Source organism: Palaemon carinicauda, chromosome 22, assembly GCF_036898095.1.
Source record: "Palaemon carinicauda isolate YSFRI2023 chromosome 22, ASM3689809v2, whole genome shotgun sequence".
Classification (NCBI taxonomy): Eukaryota; Metazoa; Arthropoda; class Malacostraca; order Decapoda; family Palaemonidae; genus Palaemon; species Palaemon carinicauda.
This window is the reverse complement of record NC_090746.1, coordinates 62,763,448-62,770,146: the sequence shown is the minus strand read 5'-3', so window position 1 is coordinate 62,770,146 and position 6,699 is coordinate 62,763,448. Positions and strand designations below refer to the sequence as shown.

General features: G+C 29.9%; 1 non-coding gene across 1 annotated transcript; it reads left to right on the top strand.

Annotated features, from left to right (window-relative positions):
* Positions 1-948: 948 nt before the first annotated feature.
* Positions 949-1,020, top strand: TRNAA-CGC (transfer RNA alanine (anticodon CGC)). Its single transcript has one exon. It is a non-coding gene; the product is annotated as a tRNA-Ala (tRNA).
* The last annotated feature ends 5,679 nt before the right edge of the window (positions 1,021-6,699 follow it).

Sequence of the window (6,699 nt, the reverse complement as noted above, 5' to 3'; positions counted from 1 at the left end):
AACTTCAGTGTTGTTTCCTTGTCAATCTTCGCGTTGGATGGGTATCTTAACCAATATTACTACTAATAATTATTCGATAATAACAGTAACATTGAAAATTATAGTAACAGTAGGGTTAACAATGTTAATAATGACACATAAGTATAATACACTTTTTAAGATCTTGCAGTAGGACTATTCCCAATAAATTCCAGTAAAATTTTATTTACCCTTTTACTCCCTTTGAGAAAAACTTTTAGCGTAGAATATTTCACTCTTTTTGTATTTAATGGATATTAATGAAAGAAATGTTTTGATAGGTTTTAAGCAAATATTACCACGTCTTGAAATACATAGATAGTGAATCATCTACTAGATTTAAAATCTAGTCAAAGAATTTCAACATGAGTATATATCTGTTGATAAAACAAATGAAAAGTATATAATTAAGCGAAGAATGGCATGAACATGAATTTTATAAAAAAAAAAAAAAATAAATAAATCAAGGATAGCTATATATCCAAATAGTATGAGATTCTTGGATATGCATAAAATGATAAGATGTTTGTCAGCGTAGGTAAACGAATGCACAATACCCTGCCTATTCAATCAAAGCCAGATATATTATGGACAATATAAAATTTCAGTAACAGAAATAAAAGTTATAGAAAAGTGGACTGCATTATAAACAGATGTGGGATAATTCATGGAAGATAAAGATTCTATATTTTTTTATCTAAGTAAACTCAATTGGGAAAAGGAAACTTGTTTTATCTTATCAGTAACGATGAATCACCCAAAAGACAGGAATGCTCTCAGAATAAAAAAACGAATTCTTAGAGAAAGAGAGAGAGAGAGAGAGAGAGAGAGAGAGAGAGAGAGAGAGAGAGAGAGAGAGAGAGAGAGAGAGAGAGAGAGAGAGAGAATAGATAAGATACTGAACTATCTCTGGCACCGCATATTGGCAGTGGGGGTGTAACTCAGAGGTAGAGTGCTCGCTTCGCATGTGAGAAGTCCCGGGTTCAATCCCCGGCATCTCCAAGGAATTTTGACCATAACTATTTCTAATTATCTCTTGACAGGAATCATATCCGTAGTTTCAGCTAGATTAGCATTCGACAACATAAGAATGCATAGCTTTGTTGTATTAAGACACTTTATATCGGGAAAGGGGCTACCTGTTTGTCATTAAAAATAAATGAATGTTATGATTTCAACAAATTTAAATCTAAAAAGAATAGAACTTATATTATCATCGCAGGAGGTATACTGTGGTGAAAATTGGCTTTCGTTATACATAAGTAATTAAATCCCTCAGATATTCATTATTCTCCTCTGAAAACTAATCGTTCGTAATCCTATAGACTTTATAGTCTTAATGAGCGAAGATTTTGAAGAAAAAAACATGGTTCAAATAGACTTGGTGAGATTAGAAGTATATTTTTTTTTCTTTTTCGCTCTCTCCATTCATCGCGCTGGAATAATTTAATCAATAGATGAAGAACCAAAAATAAAATATGTAACGAAGTATATTACATATCAAAACAAACTAGATAAATCAAAGTTAAACATCACCTGTTAAGAGGCATCCTCAGCTCTCTTTGACTCCCAACCCCCATCTCATAAAAGTTTATTGGCAGTTAATAGCGAACGATTATGACAAATCGCTCCCACTGGAAAGAGGAAAAGTAGTATTGAAAAAAATATACGAATATTAATGGAAATACTGCTTTCAAAAGGGTTTAGAGAAAATGATGAAATAAGTTTGGATAAATATCATTCCTGTATAGATTGACTAGGAATTAATCAAAATATAGATCTTTATTCAACTTGTATCCACAAAATTAACTCAATATTATTTACATACATACATACATATACCAAAGGCACTTCCCCCAATTTTGGGGGGTAGCCGACATCAACAAATGAAACAAAACAAAAAAAGGGACCTCTACTCTCTACGTTCCTTCAGCCTATCATTTACAGTATCTATTAATCCTTAAAGCAAATTAAAACTCTTATACATACACCATAAAGATTCTCCGTAAAATTCACCTAATTTTCGCTCCGACACTTCTTTTCATGATTTAAGATTCTTCAATATTCCGTCATCTCTACATTTTCAATGTTTGCGTGGGATTGGTGTCTGTTCTAGAGTACAGTCAAAATGGTATGAATGCTATAGATCTTTTGTATTTTATTTGTATAAACATATATATATATATATATATATATATATATATATATATATATATATATATATATATATATATATATATATATATTTATATATATATACATAAATATATATAAATAATATATATATATATATATATATATATATTTATATATATATACATAAATATATATAAATAATATACATATATATATATATATATATATATATATATATATATATATATATATATATATATATATCCTTACGAAGCTGGTCTAGTGTATAGTAAATACAGTAGTTTATTAATGATTTTATTTATATTTCATTTGTGCATTAAAGGGATGATAATCAGCCCATAAAATGAGTTCCTCTCATGTAGATGTAAGTATTTTATGTAAATTACGTAAGACTCATCGTGAATTTTATTGTATTCTTTATTCAAGTTAGTACAGTATTTGTAAATTTACGTTATTTTTAAGAATTAACTTTTTATTTCACGTAATTTTGTTACGAAGTCATACGTAAATTAGTAGAGAGTGTTGTGGGATTTGTGCGAGATATGAACAAATGTTTAGGTAATGTTCTTTTATATTTTATGAGGTATTGCGCCATGTTTGAGAGAGAATGCTCAGTAACATGTGCTTTAGAAAATTCTGTACAACGTGCTTTAGAAATTTCATAAAAGGCCTGGTGATGGGATGTTATCTTTTTTTTTATTTTGAGGACAAAGGGTGGGCAGAGCCAGCTGACAGAGAGAGCCGTCAGGCGTGGTGTGAATAGCGTTCAGGAGAGTGATACTTGGCAACTCTAGCACCGTGTTCGGCCCCCACGCTTCCAGACCTCAGTCCGGGAAGTTTCTGGAAGTTGCTGAATTTCATATAATAAGGCGACACCAAGGTTAGAGAGAGTGATAGAGATAGAGATTACCAGTATTAAGATTGTCATCTCCTCACCTCTCTCACTCTCGCACGCAATCCTGTGTATTGTTTTCAAAAGTGTTCAGAACGTATAGTGTGTCCTGTCCTAAGTGACTCTGTGCCCCAAAGTAAATCGTGTGTCGGAAAGATACGTAAGACGAAACGGTGATTTTGAATTCATTGTATTAGGGTGTAAAGTTTTTGTAATTGCCTCTGTAGGAAGGTAAGATTTTGTATCGTGATCTGGTAGTCTATTTTCGTTAAGTATCAAACTTAAATATTGTATTATTCAGATTTAATTTCAAGCTTTTGTATAATTTTCATTGCATATATTTATTTTGTCTTAGTCTAAGGTTTATTCAGATTTAACATTTAACCCTTTTACCCCCAAAGGACGTACTGATACGTTTCACAAAAGCCATCCCTTTACCCCAATGGACGTACCGGTACGTCCTTGCAAAAAAATGCTATAAATTTTTTTTTTTCATATTTTTGATAATTTTTTGAGAAAATTCAAGCATTTTCCAAGAGAATGAGACCAACCTGACCTCTCTATGACAAAAATTAAGGCTTTTAGAGCAATTTAAAAAATATATACTGCAAAATGTGCTGGGAAAAAAATAACCCCCTGGATGTTAAGGGTTGGAAATTTCTAAATAGGGTTAAAGTTAAGTGATATATATTTTCAGATCATAACATTTTTGTCTTAATCTAAATTTTATTCAGACTTAATAATTCAAGTGATTTATTTTGTTATGTAAATTCTTTTCAAAGTGTTGTAATATATATAGAATATATATTTATTTTTGTAAAAAGTGTATTATTCCAATCACCATTGTTTGAAATCAGATTCCGCTTGTATCCTGTTAAGAACCACGGTGAGTTTTAAATAATATTTAAGAGTAATTACCAAGTTTAGTTTTGAGTGTACTTAAGAGACCTTTGGATATTAAGTTTTTTATATATTACTGTCTGGCAGTTATTTAACTGCCCCAGAATACATTTGATAATATTTCAAAGTGTAACAGTTTTAATGTAAAAGCAAACAAAGGAGTTTGGAATTCGAGAGGTTGAGTAACTTGCCAGTCGTGGTATATATGATATTATATGTTTGGTTCCTGTCACGAACCATAGTATACTATATTTTGGGTGGCCCAGACCCGGGAGCCTTCATCGTATAATATCTATCTATATATATGTATATATATATATATATATATATATATATATATATACATGTATATATATATATATATATATATATATATATATATATATATATATATATATATATATATATACAGTACACACACACACACACACACACATATATATATATATATATATATATATATATATATATATATATATATATATATATATATATATATATGTAGATACACACACACACACACATATATATATATATATATATATATATATATATATATATATATATATTTATATATATATATATATACACATACATACATACATACCTATAAATCATCAGTTGTTTCTTATCCACTACGTAACAAAGGCATCACACATGCCCTTCCGCTTGCGTCTATTTATGTTCTTTCTATGCCAGTCCACACTCGCAAACTTTTTAAATTCGTCCGTCCATTGTCTTCGCTTCCTTCCTCTACTTCTTTTCCAATTGCTAGGGACCCATTTTGTTATTCTTAATATCAATCTATTATCAGTCATTCTCATTGTATGCCCTGCCCATATCCTTTTCTTATTATTATATGCTGTTAGAATATCGAATACTTTATTTTTCTCTCATAATCATGTTGCTCATTTGCTGTCTCTTGGTCTTATTGCATTCATTATTCTTTCCATAGCTCTTCGAGTTGTAACTAGCTTATGTTCTAAGGTTTAAGCAAGGCTCCAAGATTCTGATACATAAGTTGATACTGGTAAGACCATCTGATTAAATACTTTCCTTTTTAGAGAAAATGGCATTTCACTTTTCATAATCTCAATTTGTTTACCAAAAGCTCTCCATTCCATACATATCCTTCTTATAATTTCGGTTTCGTGTTCTGGGGAAATACTTACTGTTCGTCCTAATTACGTATATTCATTAACAATCACTAGAGCTTCGTACATAACCCTTATTTGTTGTCTCTCAGCATTTTCTTTAAACATTATCTTAGTTTTAATCATATTAATTTTCATTCCAACATGTCTGTTTTCTCTTTTTACTTCTTCTAACATCTTTTGCAATTCCTCCCATGATTCACTAAACACAACTATGTCATCTCCGAATTTTAAGTTGTTGAGGTATTCCCCATTAATATTAATTCCTACGTGTTCCCAATCTAAATTTGTGAAAAAAGCTCTAGGAATGCTGTGAAAAATTAAGGAGAAACTGGGGTTTCCCTGTCTAATTCGTTTCTCACTCGGAATTTTCTCACTATTTTTATGTAGTTTTAAAATTGCTGTACTTTCTGTACAGATATCATGAAGTATTTTAACATAAGATTCGTCTATTAATACCTTGTCTTGTAAGAGCTTTCATTACTGCTGAAGTTTTAACAGAATCGAAAGCTTCTCATAGTATATAAATGTCATACATAGTGGTTTGTCATACTCGGTTGAACTTCCATTAGCTGGTTAATTACATGGATATGGTCAGTTGCTGAATATCCACTTCTGAATCCTTGCTCTAAATCCTGTGCATTTCTATATATATATATATATATATATATATATATATATATATATATATATATATATATATATGTGTGTGTGTGTGTGTGTGTGTATGTATATAAGATTCATCATCATCATCATCTTCTCATACGCCTATTGACGCAAAGGGCCTTGGTTAGATGTAAATAAATACTTTTCCATTCACCATCTCCTACTTCACGCTTCATAGTCCTCAGCCATGTAGGCCAGTGTCTTCCAACTCTTTTAGAGCTTTGTGGAGCTCAGTTAAAAGATTGGTTTACTATTCTTTCCTGGAGACTGCGAAGAGCATGTCCAAACCATCTTCATCTACCCCTCACCATATATATATATATATATATATATATATATATATATATATATATATATATATATATATATATATATATATATATATATATATATATATATATATATATATATATATATATATATATATATATATATATTGCATTGCGTTGTTGCTTTTTCATAATTCTGGCAAAATGTCGAACTTTGTTGCAGTCATATTACAAATTGTTCTTTTAAATTAATTAAAAGGATAACAAAATTAATTTCCTTTCTGTGGTAATATTGAGGATTCTATTCCTTCTTTTGACCTCGTAACCTATTTCCAATGTAATTAACATTCGTAAAACTTTCCCTTAAATAAAAAGAAAACGGAAAATGAAAGCCCGATGGACTTGGTTGTCTGTTTAATTTCCAGGATTTGCCAATCTAAATATAGCGTGGGAACTGAAAATCAGTGATTATACGAAGTATTGTACTGTTATACCGGTTGCGCCATAGCTGAGTGATTGTGGTATTATTATTATTATTATTATTATTATTATTATTATTATTATTATTATTATTATTATTATTATTATTAGTTAAGTTTCTTGTTAGTTAGGGCCTTCTAAGGGTCATCTATATCACTCCGAT